This window comes from Lissotriton vulgaris, chromosome 2_1 (assembly GCF_964263255.1).
Source record: "Lissotriton vulgaris chromosome 2_1, aLisVul1.2, whole genome shotgun sequence".
NCBI classification, from domain to species: Eukaryota; Metazoa; Chordata; class Amphibia; order Caudata; family Salamandridae; genus Lissotriton; species Lissotriton vulgaris.
This window is the reverse complement of record NC_141687.1, coordinates 39608979-39627775: the sequence shown is the minus strand read 5'-3', so window position 1 is coordinate 39627775 and position 18797 is coordinate 39608979. Positions and strand designations below refer to the sequence as shown.

The window sequence follows — 18797 nt, the reverse complement described above, 5'->3', positions numbered from 1 at the left end:
CCTGCAGTACCTTGATGCTTGCAGTACCTCAATGCATGCAGTACCTTGATGCCTGCAGTACCTTGATGCCTGCAGTACCTAGATGTCTGCAGTACCTTGATACCTGCAGTACCTCGATGCCTTCAGTACCTCGAAGCCTGCTGTACTTTGATGCCTCTTCAGTACCTTGATGCCTGCAGTACCTCGATGCCTGCAGTGTCTTGATGCCTGCAGTACCTCAATGCCTGCAGTGTCTTGATGCCTGCAGTACTTTGATGCCTGCAGTAGTTTGATGCCTGCAGTACTTTGCCTGCAGTACTGTGATGCCTGCAGTGTCTTGATGCCTGAAGTACCTTGATGCCTGCAGTACTTTGCCTGCAGTACTGTGATGCCTGCAGTGTCTTGATGCCTGCAGTACCTTGATGCCTACAGTACCTTGATGCCTGCAGTACTTTGATACCTGCAGTATCTTGATGCCTGCAGTACCTTGATACCTGCAGTGCCCTGATGCTTGCTGTACCTCGATACCTGCAGTACCTTGATGCCTACAGTTCCCTGATGCCTGCAGTGTCTTGATGCCCGCAGTACTTTGATGCCTGCAGTACCTTGATGCCTGCAGTACCTTGATGCTTGCAGTACCTCAATGCCTGCAGTACCTTGATGCCTGCAGTACCTTGATACCTGCAGTACCTTGATGCCTGCAGTACCCTGAAGCCTGCTGTACTTTGATGCCTCTTCAGTACCTTGATGCCTGCAGTACCTCGATGCCTGCAGTATCTTGATGCCTGCAGTACCTCGATGCCTGCAGTACTTTGATGCCTGCAGTACTTGATGCCTGCAGTAGTTTGATGCCTGCAGTACTTTGCCTGCAGTACCCCGATGCCTTCAGTGTCTTGATGCCTGCAGTAGTTTGGTGCCTGCAGTACTTTTCCTGCAGTACCGTAATGTCTGCAGCACCTTGATGCCTGTAGTACCTTGATGCCTACAGTACTTTGATGCCTGCAGTACCTCGATGCCTGCAGTATTTTGATGCCTCCAGTACTCTGAGGCCTTTAGTACTTTGATGCCTGCAGTACCTCGATGCCTGCAGTACCTTCATACCTTCAGTACTTTGATGCCTCCAGTACCTTAATACCTGCAGTACTTTGATACCTGCATTACTTTGATGCCTGCAGCACTGTGATGCCTCCCGTACCTCGATGCCTGCAGTACTTTGATTCCTTCAGTACCTCAATGCCTTCAGTACTTTGATGCCTGCCGTACCTCGAAGACACCCGTACCTTGATGCCTGCAGTACCTCAATGCCTGCACTACCTTGATGCCTGCAGAACCTCGATGCCTGCATTACCTCGATGCCAGCAGTACAGTCCCGCACCCCCTGCGCGGCGCGCGATGCTCCCCTCTTAGCCCCGGCTCCGCCTCAGACCCGCGCTCCGTCTCAGCCTTGAAGCCTCGTGGATTTGTGGTCTGGGGCGGCCTCATTGGGGTGATTAATGTGACGCACCCCAGAGGCAGTAAACAACCCTGCTTTATGGTGGGCCTGGGTTTTAATAACTCCTCGACGCCCCCCTCCCCCACCCTTCTCAAATGAATCACTTCTTCTGACAGTTCAGGAAACCACAGCGACGCTCCCCTGGCAGCTTTATCACCTATTTAACATCTCAAATTAACAGGCCGTGCTTGGGCATCACAGGAATTATGCAGATATGAGGATGGAAAGCACCGTAGTCTCTGTACCCAACTTATAGCAGCCTCTCTGAAGCCCAGTTCAGACTCTAGGTATCAATAGTTGGGGGTCAGTGCACCTTCTCTTTCTCCTTATTCACCCAGAGCCTCTTCAAAAAGGCAACTTACACCTTTGAGTAATTTACATTCTGAGTATGTTTACTGATTTTTAACTTTTCACAAATTTCAAGTATAAATCTGCTACAAAAGTGTTGTTTACAACCGGTGAGTAAAGGCCATGGTCTTCAGGTGAGGAGAGACCACCGCCATCTTACAGAGGCAGGGCCAGATTCAGACATGCCGTCGAGCATGGCGGTCGCACCGGTCCCCCGCCATCAGGCGGGAAGCGGGGTCACCACGCTCAGTAGTGATGCGTGCGTCCCTTGCCCTCGCCCCCATCTGTCTGGACATTCAGGCATTTGACCCAGAAGCCCAAGAAGCGCTTCCGGGTCCTTCGTGGGGCAGACGGCCCGGAAGCTGGTTCCAACTGGCTCCCTGGCCGGAACAAGGCATGAAAAGGCTGTGGTACGGCGGATCGCTCTATTTCTTTGCCGCTCGACTGCGGATCGCTCCATTTCTTTGCCGCTCTACAGCCTGAAGGGACGCAAGGGCCTCGAGCTGAGGCACCACGGCCATCAAGACGGCCAGTTTGGACCTAGGCAGTTTTGGGTCCCACTCTTTCAGAATAGGGGCTGCCACTGAAGCGGCGGCCCGGGGTCTTTCCGGGAGCACAGTACAGAGGATTGGTAGGTGGCCCTCAGACTGTTACAAGTGCTATATATGGCTGCATGTGCTCCAGAGTTGTGGTGGTTCACCTATGGTTGTTTTCTCTCCCTGATTTGACTTGCAGTTTCTACATCCTGTCCTACAGGAGGGAAGCTTGCAGCGGTTCGTCGTCTGTCAGCACCTTTTGCGCACCAGGTGCCGGCCTGGGAGCAGAGCAAAATAGACGTGTGGGTTATTGGCCACTCATATGTAAAAAGGTTGAGACAATTTTTCTTTGCAAGCAATTATGCACACAGAGCACAGCAGGCCGGCTTCAATGTTTCTTTCCACGGTCAGGGGGGCCACACTTTGCCCAGCTCAGGAATATGTTGGTAAGCTTGCTAGGCAAGACTCAGGTGCCCCTGCTGCATTTATCTTGCATGTAGGGGGGTTTATTGCATCTGGGCAGAAAAGGGGTAGTGGAGGCCCTGATTACAGAGGTGGGGAGGTTAGCAAAGAGATCCTCAGAAGCAGTACTGGTTTGGTCACACAGGATTCCCCGATTTCAGTGCAGAAGGGGTGAGTCTGTGTCGGCCTGAATCATTCAGTAAAAAGGATCAACAACTGGGTTGAAAAGTTATTCCGATCCCCAAAACTGCAGACAATTGTGCATGGGTGCATCCGGGAGGATGGCGTGCACCTCTCTAAGCTGGGTAATGAATTGTTCGTGGAAAATGTTCTTGCGTAGCAAGTGGGGACGAGGAGCAGGGCAGGCCCTTCTCGAGGCAGAGGGGGGCCAGATAGTCGGGCAACTATGCTCGCCTGTGGCAATAAGGTTATGATTGGTGAACATTGTTTACAATCCTTAGAAGCCATCACCATTGTCGAATGGGGGCGCCTGAGGGGGGACAGATGGTCTCTCATGGAACTTCAGGCACAGTTACCACCAGCAGGCTTGAAACATATGGGGGTGGGGAAGTTCCGCTTCCTGTAGGCTGTTTGGCCACCCCTGTGCACATGCAAGGGCGCAAGTAAGCCGGGCATAACTCCACTGCCCTTATGGAGATAATGTTGAGGGCATAGGGGTGCCGGGGGTGAGGTAACCTTCCGGCGAACTGTGCTCCCTGCACAAGGTCACGCCAGTAGGAAGGTGAAACCTAGCTTGATCTGGATCTTGGACCAGTCATTGCCCTTGCCGTCGGCTCAAACATGGATACGCAGAAGATAATGTTGCTGACGACTTAGCTTATGATAGGAATGGCTATGTATTGGAAACATGTTAAGGATAGCCAAACAACACACTGTGCCCGGACTTTCTGCGCATTGTATAAATGATGTAAATATTGTTTTCAATGTTTTATTTATTGTTATGAAATAAAATACGTCTGGGGTTTTACGACCCCTAATCCAAGCGGGTGTGTTATTTATGTTGTTGCCTTGGGGAAAGAGGGGCGGTGGATCGAACTGGGGCTAGGAGGGGCCCCCAAAGGTTGAAGTAAAAGATTAAAACATGGCTTATTGGAGTAAGGGAGGGGGACTCTGCAGTACCTGAACATAAATAAGAGCACTCAGTATATCCTAAAGTGAGTAGAGATCACAGTTGTCTCATAAGAGCAATCACTATCTCAAGTGAGTAGAGACCACCACCCTCTCGTAAGAGCACTCACTATCTTCCCTCAAGTGAGAAGAGGCCACCGCCCTCTCGTAAGAGCACTCACTATCTCAAGTGAGTAGAGACCACCGCCCTCTCGTTAGAGCACTCACTATCTTCCCTCAAGTGAGTAGAGGCCACCACCCTCTCGTAAGAGCACTCACTATCTCAAGTGAGTAGAGACCACCGCACTCTCGTAAAAGCACTCACTATCTCAAGTGAGTAGAGACCACCGCACTCTCGTAAGAGCACTCAATATCTCAAGTGAGTAGAGACCACCGCCCTCTCGTAAGAGCACTCACTATCTTCCCTCAAGTGAGTAGAGGCCACCACCCTCTTGTAAGAGTACTCACTATCTCAAGTGAGTAGAGACCACCGCACTCTCGTAAGAGCACTCAATATCTCAAGTGAGTAGAGACCACCGCCCTCTCGTAAGAGCACTCACTATCTCAAGTGAGTAGAGACCACCGCACTCTCGTAAGAGCACTCACTATCTTCCCTCAAGTGAGTAGAGGCCACCACCCTCTTGTAAGAGTACTCACTATCTCAAGTGAGTAGAGACCACCGCACTCTCGTAAGAGCACTCACTATCTCAAGTGAGTAGAGCCCACCGCCCTCTCATAAGAGCACTCATTATCTTCCCTCAAGTGAGTAGAGGCCACCACCCTCTCGTAAGAGCACTCACTATCTCAAGTGAGTAGAGACCACCGCCCTCTCGTAAGAGCACTCACTATCTCAAGTGAGTAGAGACCACCGCACTCTCATAAGAGCACTCACTATCTCAAGTGAGTAGAGACCACCGCACTCTCGTAAGAGCACTCACTATCTCAAGTGAGTAAAGACCACCGCCCTCTCGTAAGAGCACTCACTATCTCAAGTGAGTAGAGACCACGCCCTCTCGTAAGAGCACTCACTATCTCAAGTGAGTAGAGACCACCGCCCTCTCGTAAGAGCACTCACTATCTCAAGTGAGTAGAGACCACCGCACTCTCGTAAGAGCACTCACTATCTTCCCTCAAGTGAGTAGAGGCCACCACCCTCTCGTAAGAGCACTCACTATCTCAAGTGAGTAGAGACCACCGCACTCTCGTAAAAGCACTCACTATCTCAAGTGAGTAGAGACCACCGCACTCTCGTAAGAGCACTCACTATCTTAGGTGAGTAGAGGCCACCACCATCTCGTAAGAGCACTCACTATCTTCCCTCAAGTGAGTAGAGGCCACCACCCTCTCGTAAGTGCACTCACTATTTTAAGTGAGTAGAGGCCACCTCCCTCTCGTAAGAGCACTCACTATCTCAAGTGAGTAGAGACCACCGCACTCTCGTAAGAGCACTCACTATCTCAAGTGAGTAGAGACCACCGCACTCTCGTAAAAGCACTCACTATCTCAAGTGAGTAGAGACCACCGCCCTCTCGTAAGAGCACTCACTATCTCAAGTGAGTAGAGACCACCGCCCTCTCGTAAGAGCACTCACTATCTCAAGTGAGTAGAGACCACCGCACTCTCGTAAGAGCACTCACTATCTTCTCTCAAGTGAGTAGAGGCCACCACTCTCTCGTAAGAGCACTCACTATCTCAAGTGAGTAGAGACCACCGCCCTCTCGTAAGAGCACTCACTATCTCAAGTGAGTAGAGACCACCGCACTCTCGTAAGAGCACTCACTATCTCAAGTGAGTAGAGACCACCGCACTCTCGTAAGAGCACTCACTATCTCAAGTGAGTAGAGACCACCGCACTCTCGTAAGAGCACTCACTATCTTCCCTCAAGTGAGTGGAGGCCACCACCCTCTCATAAGAGCACTCACTATCTCAAGTGAGTAGAGACTACCGCACTCTCGTAAGAGCACTCACTATCTCAAGTGAGTAGAGACCACTGCCCTCTCGTAAGAGCACTCACTATCTCAAGTGAGTAGAGACCACCGCACTCTCGTAAGAGCACTCACTATCTTAAGTGAGTAGAGACCACTGCCCTCTCGTAAGAGCACTCACTATCTCAAGTGAGTAGAGACCACCGCCCTCCCGTAAGAGCACTCACTAACTCAAGTGAGTAAAGACCACCGCCCTCTCGTAAGAGCACTCACTATCTCAAGTGAGTAGAGACCACCGCACTCTCGTAAGAGCACTCACTATCTCAAGTGAGTAGAGACCACCGCCCTCTCGTAAGAGCACTCACTATCTCAAGTGAGTAGAGACCACCGCACTCTCGTAAGAGCACTCACTATCTCAAGTGAGTAGAGACCACCGCCCTCTCGTAAGAGCACTCACTATCTCAAGTGAGTAGAGACCACCGCACTCTCGTAAGAGCACTCACTATCTTAGGTGAGTAGAGACCACCACCCTCTCGTAAGAGCACTCACTATCTTCCCTCAAGTGAGTAGAGGCCACCGCCCTCTCGTAAGAGCACTCACTATCTCAAGTGAGTAGAGACCACGCCCTCTCGTTAGAGCACTCACTATCTTCCCTCAAGTGAGTAGAGGCCACCACCCTCTCGTAAGAGCACTCACTATCTCAAGTGAGAAGAGACCACCGCACTCTCGTAAAAGCACTCACTATCTCAAGTGAGTAGAGACCACCGCACTCTCGTAAGAGCACTCAATATCTCAAGTGAGTAGAGACCACCGCCCTCTCGTAAGAGCACTCACTATCTTCCCTCAAGTGAGTAGAGGCCACCACCCTCTTGTAAGAGTACTCACTATCTCAAGTGAGTAGAGACCACCGCACTCTCGTAAGAGCACTCAATATCTCAAGTGAGTAGAGACCACCGCCCTCTCGTAAGAGCACTCACTATCTCAAGTGAGTAGAGACCACCGCACTCTCGTAAGAGCACTCACTATCTTCCCTCAAGTGAGTAGAGGCCACCACCCTCTTGTAAGAGTACTCACTATCTCAAGTGAGTAGAGACCACCGCACTCTCGTAAGAGCACTCACTATCTCAAGTGAGTAGAGCCCACCGCCCTCTCATAAGAGCACTCATTATCTTCCCTCAAGTGAGTAGAGGCCACCACCCTCTCGTAAGAGCACTCACTATCTCAAGTGAGTAGAGACCACCGCCCTCTCGTAAGAGCACTCACTATCTCAAGTGAGTAGAGACCACCGCACTCTCATAAGAGCACTCACTATCTCAAGTGAGTAGAGACCACCGCACTCTCGTAAGAGCACTCACTATCTCAAGTGAGTAAAGACCACCGCCCTCTCGTAAGAGCACTCACTATCTCAAGTGAGTAGAGACCACCGCCCTCTCGTAAGAGCACTCCCTATCTCAAGTGAGTAGAGACCACCGCCCTCTCGTAAGAGCACTCGCTATCTCAAGTGAGTAGAGACCACCGCACTCTCGTAAGAGCACTCACTATCTTCCCTCAAGTGAGTAGAGGCCACCACCCTCTCGTAAGAGCACTCACTATCTCAAGTGAGTAGAGACCACCGCACTCTCGTAAAAGCACTCACTATCTCAAGTGAGTAGAGACCACCGCACTCTCGTAAGAGCACTCACTATCTTAGGTGAGTAGAGGCCACCACCATCTCGTAAGAGCACTCACTATCTTCCCTCAAGTGAGTAGAGGCCACCACCCTCTCGTAAGTGCACTCACTATTTTAAATGAGTAGAGGCCACCTCCCTCTCGTAAGAGCACTCACTATCTCAAGTGAGTAGAGACCACCGCACTCTCGTAAGAGCACTCACTATCTCAAGTGAGTAGAGACCACCGCACTCTCGTAAAAGCACTCACTATTTCAAGTGAGTAGAGACCACCGCCCTCTCGTAAGAGCACTCACTATCTCAAGTGAGTAGAGACTACCGCCCTCTCGTAAGAGCACCCACTATCTCAAGTGAGTAGAGACCACCGCACTCTCGTAAGAGCACTCACTATCTTCTCTCAAGTGAGTAGAGGCCACCACCCTCTCGTAAGAGCACTCACTATCTCAAGTGAGTAGAGACCACCGCCCTCTCGTAAGAGCACTCACTATCTCAAGTGAGTAGAGACCACCGCACTCTCGTAAGAGCACTCACTATCTCAAGTGAGTAGAGACCACCGCACTCTCGTAAGAGCACTCACTATCTTAGGTGAGTAGAGGCCACCGCCCTCTCGTAAGAGCACTCACTATCTTCCCTCAAGTGAGTGGAGGCCACCACCCTCTCATAAGAGCACTCACTATCTCAAGTGAGTAGAGACCACTGCCCTCTCGTAAGAGCACTCACTATCTCAAGTGAGTAGAGACCACCGCACTCTCGTAAGAGCACTCACTATCTTAAGTGAGTAGAGACCACTGCCCTCTCGTAAGAGCACTCACTATCTCAAGTGAGTAGAGACCACCGCCCTCTCGTAAGAGCACTCACTAACTCAAGTGAGTAAAGACCACCGCCCTCTCGTAAGAGCACTCACTATCTCAAGTGAGTAGAGACCACCGCACTCTCGTAAGAGCACTCACTATCTCAAGTGAGTAGAGACCACCGCCCTCTCGTAAGAGCACTCACTATCTCAAGTGAGTAGAGACCACCGCACTCTCGTAAGAGCACTCACTATCTCAAGTGAGTAGAGACCACCGCCCTCTCGTAAGAGCACTCACTATCTCAAGTGAGTAGAGACCACCACACTCTCGTAAGAGCACTCACTACCTTCCCTCAAGTGAGTAGAGGCCACCACCCTCTCGTAAGAGTACTCACTATCTCAAGTGAGTAGAGACCACCGCACTCTCGTAAGAGCACTCACTATTTCAAGTGAGTAGAGCCCACCGCACTCTCGTAAGAGCACTCACTATCTTCCCTCCAGTGAGTAGAGGCCACCACCCTCTCGTAAGAGCACTCACTATCTCAAGTGAGTACAGACCACTGCACTCTCGTAAGAGCACTCACTATCTCAAGTGAGTAGAGACCACCCCACTCTCGTAAGAGCACTCACTATCTTAGGTGAGTAGAGGCCACCACCATCCCGTAAGAGCACTCACTATCTTCCCTCAAGTAAGTAGAGGCCACCACCCTCTCGTAAGTGCACTCACTATTTTAAGTGAGTAGAGGCCACCTCCCTCTCGTAAGAGCACTCACAATCTCAAGTGAGTAGAGACCACCGCACTCTCGTAAGAGCACTCACTATCTCAAGTGAGTAGAGACCACTGCCCTCTCGTAAGAGCACTCACTATCTCAAGTGAGTAGAGACCACCGCCCTCTCGTAAGAGCACTCACTATCTCAAGTGAGTAGAGACCACCGCACTCTCGTAAGAGCACTCACTATCTTCTCTCAAGTGAGTAGAGGCCACCACCCTCTCGTAAGAGCACTCACTATCTCAAGTGAGTAGAGACCACCGCCCTCTCGTAAGAGCACTCACTATCTCAAGTGAGTAGAGACCACCGCCCTCTCGTAAGAGCACTCACTTTCTCAAGTGAGTAGAGACCATCTCACTCTCGTAAGAGCACTCACTATCTTGGGTGAGTAGAGGCCACCGCCCTCTCGTAAGAGCACTCACTATCTTCCCTCAAGTGAGTAGAGGCCACCACCCTCTCATAAGAGCACTCACTATCTCAAGTGAGTAGAGACCACCGCACTCTCGTAAGAGCACTCACTATCTCAAGTGAGTAGAGACCACCGCCCTCTCGTAAGAGCACTCACTATCTCAAGTGAGTAGAGACCACTGCACTCTCGTAAGAGCACTCACTATCTTAAGTGAGTAGAGACCACTGCTCTCTCGTAAGAGCACTCACTATCTCAAGTGAGTAGAGACCACCGCCCTCTCGTAAGAGCACTCACTAACTCAAGTGAGTAAAGATCACCGCCCTCTCGTAAGAGCACTCACTATCTCAAGTGAGTAGAGACCACTGCACTCTCGTAAGAGCACTCACTATCTCAAGTGAGTAGAGACCACCGCTCTCTCGTAAGAGCACTCAGTATCTCAAGTGAGTAGAGACCACCGCACTCTCGTAAGAGCACTCACTATCTCAAGTGAGTAGAGACCAGCGCCCTCTCGTAAGAGCACTCACTATCTCAAGTGAGTAGAGACCACCGCACTCTCGTAAGAGCACTCACTATCTTCCCTCAAGTGAGTAGAGGCCACCACCCTCTCGTAAGAGTACTCACTATCTCAAGTGAGTAGAGACCACCGCACTCTCGTAAGAGCACTCACTATTTCAAGTGAGTAGAGCCCACCGCACTCTCGTAAGAGCACTCACTATCTTCCCTCCAGTGAGTAGAGGCCACCACTCTCTCGTAAGAGCACTCACTATCTCAAGTGAGTACAGACCACCGCACTCTCGTAAGAGCACTCACTATCTCAAGTGAGTAGAGATCACCCCACTCTCGTAAGAGCACTCACTATCTCAAGTGAGTAGAGACCACCGCCCTCTCGTGAGAGCACTCACTATCTCAAGTGAGTAGAGACCACCGCCCTCTCGTAAGAGCACTCACTATCTGAAGTGAGTAGAGACCACTGCACTCTTGTAAGAGCACTCACTATCTCAAGTGAGTAGAGACCACCGCCCTCTCGTAAGAGCACTCACTATCTCAAGTGAGTAGAGACCACCGCACTCTCGTAAGAGCACTCACTATCTTCCCTCAAGTGAGTAGAGGCCACCACCCTCTCGTAAGAGCACTCACTATCTCAAGTGAGTAGAGACCACCGCACTCTCGTAAAAACACTCACTATCTCAAGTGAGTAGAGACCACTGCACTCTCGTAAGAGCACTCACTATCTTAGGTGAGTAGAGGCCACCGCCCTCTCATAAGAGCACTCACTATCTTCCCTCAAGTGAGTAGAGGCCACCACCCTCTCATAGGAGCACTCACTATCTTAAGTGAGTAGAGGCCACCACCCTCTCGTAAGTGCACTCACTATCTTAAGTGAGTAGAGGCCACCTCCCTCTCGTAAGAGCACTCACTATCTCAAGTGAGTAGAGACCACCGCACTCTCGTAAGAGCACTCACTATCTCAAGTGAGTAGAGACCACTGCACTCTCGTAAAAGCACTCACTATCTCAAGTGAGTAGAGACCACCGCCCTCTCGTAAGAGCACTCACTATCTCAAGTGAGTAGAGACCACCGCACTCTCGTAAGAGCACTCACTATCTTCCCTCAAGTGAGTAGAGGCCACCACCCTCTCGTAAGAGCACTCACTATCTCATGTGAGTAGAGACCACCGCCCTCTCGTAAGAGCACTCACTATCTCAAGTGAGTAGAGACCACCGCACTCTCGTAAGAGCACTCACTATCTCAAGTGAGTAGAGACCACCGCACTCTCGTAAGAGCACTCACTATCTTAGGTGAGTAGAGTCCACCGCCCTCTCGTAAGAGCACTCACTATCTTCCCCCAAGTGAGTAGAGGCCATCACCCTCTCATAAGAGCACTCACTATCTCAAGTGAGTAGAGACCACTGCACTCTCGTAAGAGCACTCACTATCTCAAGTGAGTAGAGACCACCGCCCTCTCGTAAGAGCTCTCACTATCTTAAGTGAGTAGAGGCCACCACCCTCTTATAAGTGCACTCAGGCCACCGCCCTCTCGTAAGAGCACTCACTATCTTGTTACCAGATTTCTAAAGCGCATAGCTGCCTTTGAGCGTCCCAGCGCAGAACAAGTACAGGTGGAAATGGGGGGAAGCTCCCCTCGAGTGAGTAGAGGCCACGGCCCTCACGTAAGAGCTCTCACTATCTTCCCTCAAGTGAGTAGAGGCCACCGCCCTCTTGTAAGAGCACTCACTATCTTAAGTGTGTAGAGGCCACCGCCCTCTCGTAAGAGCACTCACTATCTTCCCTCAAGTGAGTAGAGGCCACCACCCTCTCGTAAGAGCACTCACTATCTTAAGTGTGTAGAGGCCACCGCCCTCTCGTAAGAGCACTCACTATCTTAAGTGTGTAGAGGCCACCGCACTCTCATAAAAGCACTCACTATCTCAAGTGAGTAGAGACCACCGCACTCTCGTAAGAGCACTCAATATCTCAAGTGAGTAGAGACCACCGCCCTCTCGTAAGAGCACTCCCTATATTTTCAAGTGAGTTGAGACCACTGTCCTCTTATTTCATAAGAGTGCTCACTAGCCTCTTGCATAAGTAGAGACCATGGTACTCTCATAAGAGCGTCATCTCTCAGGTGAACAGAGATGATAGACATTACGTAAGATCATTCACTATGGGGGGGGAGGAGGGAGTAAGTAGCCATGGAGGCCAAGATGATGGTCGAGCCTTAACAGAGCTCTCATTGCTCGATTATAATCAGCCCTCATCCTGCCAGACAGCAGCTGTAATGGACCCCCCTCTATGATCCCTGGCACCTCCTTGGCCCTCCTGGGGTGACGGTGTAACTCGGGGGACATCACAGCATAGACCAATTGGACAGCCAGCTGCCGCCAAAATGGCAGCTACCGTGCTTCCCCTTGGTGGCCTGTGAGCGCTGCCACCGAATGGGGTGTGAGCCTGTCAGCAGCGAATTTGGGGGGTGGAGGAGACCCCAGGAGTGCTAGTGGAGCTATATGGGTCTGAGGGGCATCCCCTACCCTGAGGCTGGGAACGCAGGCAAAGTACCACTCGTTGATTGAAAAATCCTCGTGATCGGCGAGGTGTCTCCCCGACGGTGCAGGTGAGGCCGACTGGGACCCCCAGGACCTCTTATACTCCTACTATCTAGTGACCAAAGGGCTCAGTGGATGATAGGGGATCTTCTCCCCAGAAGTACCCGTCCCCTACAAAAGAGGGGGGGAGGGGAGGGCCAGGCCAGAGAATTGAGGTAGAGAGTTCAAGAGGGTTTTAGGAGCAAAAAAAGAAAATACATGTTGTGTAGCGCTCTACTGATCCGGTCACGTAAATTCGCCTTGCAGCCACCACCGCCGCCTCCCACCCATCGCCTCGTCCTTCTTCTGGCTCTGGGCACTGGCTTCCAACCTGCATTGCAGCCAATCCTGAAGTTACTCTCGCATGAGAGCAGCTTCAGGATTGGCCGGAGTGCCAGAAACTTGCCCTCCCTGGCAGACTATGAGCCTGTGCCTGCTCTTTCCAGCTCCAGCAACGCAGTAGAGGCTGGAGAGAGCTTCACAGCGCATGCGGGGTTTGGCCGGCCTGAGGCGGCTGGCCAAACACCTCATGCACAGTGAAGGGAGTGTCCACCACTCTCACCAGCAGTGTCATCCCCTGGACCCGCCCCAAGACTCGTCTGAGTCCTAGCGGCGGGTCCGGGGAATTAAAATAAAATGATAATAAAAAGGGGTTAAAACCTGTTTTGTTATCGTTTTATTTTCTGCTGGTGGCAGGAGGGTGGCGCTCCTCTGCACTAATGGAGCAGCCACCCTTGCTTCTCCGCCTACAGCAGTGGCTGCGCGCACACCGACGTGTTGGGGCCGGGAATCATTACCGCTAGCGAGGGCTGCTGCAGGTCGCGGAGCCCAGCCAAGATGGCGGTGCGTCCGGATACAGGGGTAATACGTGGGCACTGGCAGCAACGTACCCCGCGACGAGATGGCCTAAGGCCCTGTAATTGATGATGTGATGACTTATACCGCTGCACTCTGTATACCTGGTGATCTCTCTGAAAGAAGCCTCACACCATCAGATGTTGTGCATCGAGAAGGGATGGAACTGTGCCTATATAGACTTGCGCTACCAGGCCGATTCACCCTCATGGACTCAGGGTGTATCTTATGCACCAGGAAGAGTCGTAGCTCTGGCATAGATCGGCCGGGGGGTGACCCTTCGGGACTCTGACGGTGTGCTCTCTGGGGTGCTTCAGATCAGATGACCACTGCTCCCTGTGGACACTGGTGGGGTGGCTGGCGGAGTGATGGAAGAAATTCTGCCCTGTAACTGTATTCATCTGCCTGAACTCATCCTCCTGAGCTGGTTGGGGTACCCCCTCTGGAAGGGGCCCAGATCGGCCGATCCAGACTGGTCTTGGGTCTGGGACCATGCAACTCCTCTAACAGGGGAAACAGCCTTTACAACAAGGTTTTTACCTTGTTAAGCCTTTACAACGCATTTTTAGCGCAGATATTTTTACAGCGAATATGCATTTAAAACCCATGCCAATACAGCGCATTTAAGGTAAGTTGGGGGTCTCCCCCCACAAATACATTGTTTTGTAAGTACAAAAACAATGCGTGGTATTGGCATGTGCGCTAAAAAACACGTGCAAAAGACAGGCAAAGTAATTACATGCAATGCACAGTCGTACGACTATTTACAGCCCTACGCACAAGCCTCATTTGATTCAGATTCAAATGGTGGATGGTAGTGGCCCCTCCCCAGGGCAGATCTACACTTGGTGGAGCGGCTGCTCGTGCTGCCGGAGTCAAGCGGGCCAGCTGTACCTCGTCTTTTCTCCCTACATCAACTGTCACCTTACAGAGGGAGATGGGATGCAATGAACCCCCATGCTGAAGCCAGCCTAGACCAAAATGGACTTCTGTGACAGATAATAGGGGCCCATGAATGCCACCCCCTGTTGTACCTTGCTAGCCCCCAGGGGCTTAACAGTCATCATTCAAGTAATTCAGGACTCCAGGTAGAAGGGGGAATCCAAAGTGAACAGCGTCCGCATTGACCTCCACCTCATGCATCAAGACCTGCACCAAGCGGCGGAGACGGTGAGGGTGATGGAAACTGAAGTTCTAACCAAATGGTGGTTTGTGGTAGAGCGATTGCACACTTAGGGAAATACACAATCAATTTCTATATAGAAAATACTAATCAATAGCAGCGCCTAGGGTGAAAAGAACCACCTCTCACTCCGATATGTGGCATAAACCCACTCAACGATACTAGGAAGTTCCCCAGCACACGCTTGAACATTTACAGTCCACTTGTGACCAATTGTACACACATTTTCATGTCTACTTCTTTTATTTTTCTTCTTTGTAACTTCTCTTTGATCTCTGCCAACACGTGTTTCGTCACATCTCTTGCAACTTCTTCAGGGCTATGAAATCATATACAAACAAAAGACTTTTTCTTGAAATCAGTATTTACTCCCAGACTCTTCCTATCACCTGTGGTGATTTGTATGTAGTTACAAACTTACTCCGGAACTTAACAGATCTCTACATATCTGTAGTGTGGACAGAATGCTTCTCAAAAAGGAAGCATATCTCATTCTTAAGTTCAACAGTGTGCAGAAAGGTCTCAACAGCTTATCTGAGATTGCAAGACTATAATGCTATAGTGCTTTGGCGCCATGTAATGGCCTGTGCTGTTCTGCTTGTCTCATTCCTCCTCATGAATCCAATCATTCCTATAATACCATCAAACACGGGGCGCCACCCCTTCCACCTTCATATAAATTGTTCCTACAATTGTAGCAATTCGTATCCAATGTATTCGCATCCGTGCTCTTGGGCACAAAACTACCTCTCCCATAAGGCATAGCTCTCCACCTGAGGGCTTTAACCAGGTGAACACACCCAGCGTCCATCTTTGAACCACTGCAGAATGCCGTAGACAAGGACTAGGGCGGACACAGGTATGCTACGTTCGTGTGCTCTTTACTTTGTCTACCTAGACTCTCGGCATCCTTCAGATTTTAATTTATCTATCCCGCTATTGCCACAGTGGATGCCGCCACAACGCCGGAGTCACAAGGCGAATAATAAAAAGAAAATACGAGGCTACTCGGCACCGTAATTGTTAATTCATGGTACGTTTTCACGGCACATTTGCAGAGCATGAACGGGTCACATCAAAGCACGGTTTATTTATTTATTTGTTCCCCTTACCCCCACAGCGCAAACGCCCAACAGCCTAATTGATGCCCGTCAGGGAACACAACGTTAATTCAGCGTCAGCCGTCAGCTCTTTTTAATGCATCTGCTGACGGTATGCCGTTTCACTTTTTCTTCATTTTGACTATGTACAGATAAATGGTGGCAATCTTACAATGGTTGATTCATTTTTAGGTGGCCCCCCACCCTCTCCTTGATTGCACAACGAAAAGTTCAACTCTGCACAGTCAGACTCAACATGCTCTTTTTCATGAATTCGCTTCCTCCCTACACTGGTAGGTTCATTCTAATTCCTGAGTGTCACACAATAGGGATTTGTGTCTATAGTTACAAAGACTAAAATTCGTTACCCTTTCCTTTCCCTAACAGACAGATTAATTGCGCCCTGATGAGATTCCAGTAAATTACCACCTGGATTCAAAACGCGTTGGCCAGTTAGAAAGGATTAATTGCGATCCACTCCTTTACACCAGTATTTGCTGGTTGCAAAAAGATTTACAAATTGATTTTGTTCCTTTTCTAATTTTCCTTTTCCTTTTTTCAAACCTTTTTGTGCTTTATTCATTCTTCACATTTACAGAAAATGTATTGTCTTATGTTGCACATGTTCAAACTGTTCTGTTTGTTTCAGATTTATTTCTCTATTTGCGTTTGATTGTTTTGATCAATTTGTAATACTTTTGTATAGAGAAAAGCACAACAATTTTGGTGTAAATATGTAATGTAGAGAAGTGTTTTTGTGTGTCTTTTATTCACTGTTTTCAACAAACTTTGATTAATGAAAAAAATGTTTTGGTATAAATAAAAATACCCATTTGATTACGACAGCTAGCGTGTTCAACTTTCCTCAAGTGTGGATTTAAATGTAGGTGGCGAGGCAATTTTTTGGTGTGCTTGTTCAAAGATAAGGCCCAGCCTCCTCACCTGTCCCTTAGGGCCTGGCTCCCTCTGTGTTTCTCTCTTCATCTCATTTTAGGGCAATGTCTGGACCAGGTCCAAAGTTTCAGCTGAGAAGTTTAAGAGCGTCCCAGATTGGGGGGAGCTGAGCGCTGAGGGTCTTGAAAACTGGTGCACAAAGACAACGAGGGCTACTTAAAAATGCACTGCACAGTTGCACTTACTGTTAAGTCTGGCTTAGTCTTCTTGTAGGGAGGAAGTCACAAGAGCCTGGGGGACCACGGGAGCAGAGCTGGTTTGTCGGTGGTGGGGACGGGTGCAAAGCGAACAGGTTAGCTGGGCATTGTGCGTCTTTAAGGGTCCTTGCGGTCAGGAGCAGGCAACTTGGTGAGGCAATCTGAGGACAGATGTGCCACTCAGGAGTTGGGTCTCAGGTGTCTCGACGTCCCTCGATGGGTGCTTGCTTCTGGTGCTCTGTGAGTCTGCAGCAGTCTCTTCTTCTTGGTTTTATTGCTGGGGTCCAGTATCCTGAGTATGGCCATGCTGCAGCTCCGGTAAGCCCTGGTGCCTGCAAACTTGGTGGAGAGGCAGATCTGACCCTCCGGAGCTGTGGCACCTCTTCTTGCTTTGGTGCTGCATCGAGGTCATCGGGGAGCAGCAAGTCGACACACCAGACGTTATGGGGTTGGTGCCTACGGTGTGCAAGGGAGTAATAACTCCACTCCAAGGGAGCTTCTATGCTATTTCTTGAAAGCCTGGGGGTGCTCCGCGATTCTTGGAGTCCTGTGAGGTTTCAGAACAACACAGCAGCAGCAATTGCAGAGTTCTTCTTACAGCTGGCAGGGTTTGGCTCCTTTTCTTTCTGCAGTAGGGCTCCTATTCCCGCGTAGCAGGTCTTCTTTTGTCCTGGTCTTCTTTGGTCGATGAATCTCATGTGCAGGTTTTGGGGAGCCGCCTAAATACTGGATTTAGGAATGTTACAAGGGAAGGCAGTTAGAAGTAAATGGTCTTCTTACCTTTAGGGTGTCTACACCCTTTAGTGACCACTTCCTGTGGAAAGAGGCACTGCCCGAGCCCTGATTGGAGTTGTTCCCACCATCTCAAGAAGAAGGAATTTCAGGAGAGGGGTTCACCTGCCTGCTCCTCCCTAGGGGTGTTGCAGGCTGATGGGGTGCCCTCCTCATCATCTAACTAAATTTCCAGCCTTTCCTCTCACCAAAAGTGGAACAGGAAAATGGGCTTGACCTCCCCTGTCTGGGGTTTTCTGGGTTCTATTTAAAAGTCGGCATTGCCTTTGAAGCTTCCTGCCTGGGAAGCCCATTCTGTCCTGGTGGAGGTGTAAAATACCCCCACCCAGAGCAGGTACTGAACTGACCTCTGAGAGTGCTGGCTCTCACCCCATGAGGTCAGCATCAGGTGGTGGCAGGCTGGCAAAAACTGGCCAGAGACCCCACTAGTGGTTGGTTAGGTTTGAGGGAACCCTTTAAAAGGGTCTCCTGTGTGAATTTATTAATAAATCCAACACTGGCATTAGTGAGGATTTATTAAGACAAGATGTTTGGTACCAAACTGCTAAGAAATCAGTGAAGCCATCATGGAGGTAAAAAACGTGTGTTGACACGTATCCAACCCATGCACTCTTCATGGCTTCCCTGTGCACTTAGAATATATCAGAATAGACTGGACATTGTAGGGGAATATCTTCTCATGCTGATATGCCCACACATAGGATATAGTGCACCCCGCCTTAGGGCTAAAGGCCGGCAGTAGGGGGTGACTTAATAATATCTTATACAGTGTATGGTTAGCATGGCACACAGGGCTGTGTGCCATGCTGACTGTTTGAATTTTCCTGCACCAAGACATGCAACCTGCAATGGCAGAGTGCACAGCCTGGGTGAGGGGGCCCTGGGGTGGTACAACCAGCGCTGCAGCTCCAGAGGACCCTCTTCGGTACCCAGGACCTAGGTGTCAAGATCCGCATCGTCGGTGGCGTGATGCCATCGGTAAACACGGACATTCAGTACTTCGAACTACATTTCCCGGCAGGCTGTGCAGACATCACGTAAGCCAGTGATGCGCACGCATACCGGGAAATAAAAGGATGCAGAGAACGGCGAGAAAACGCCGATAATTCCGTTTGGATCAAACAGA

General features: G+C 50.2%; 1 long non-coding RNA gene across 1 annotated transcript; it reads left to right on the top strand.

Annotated features, from left to right (window-relative positions):
• Window positions 1-15571: 15571 nt before the first annotated feature.
• On the top strand, window positions 15572-16032 carry LOC147729521 (uncharacterized). Its single transcript, XR_015308548.1, has 3 exons — window positions 15572-15661; window positions 15749-15840; window positions 15921-16032. It is a non-coding gene; the product is annotated as an uncharacterized LOC147729521 (long non-coding RNA).
• The last annotated feature ends 2765 nt before the right edge of the window (window positions 16033-18797 follow it).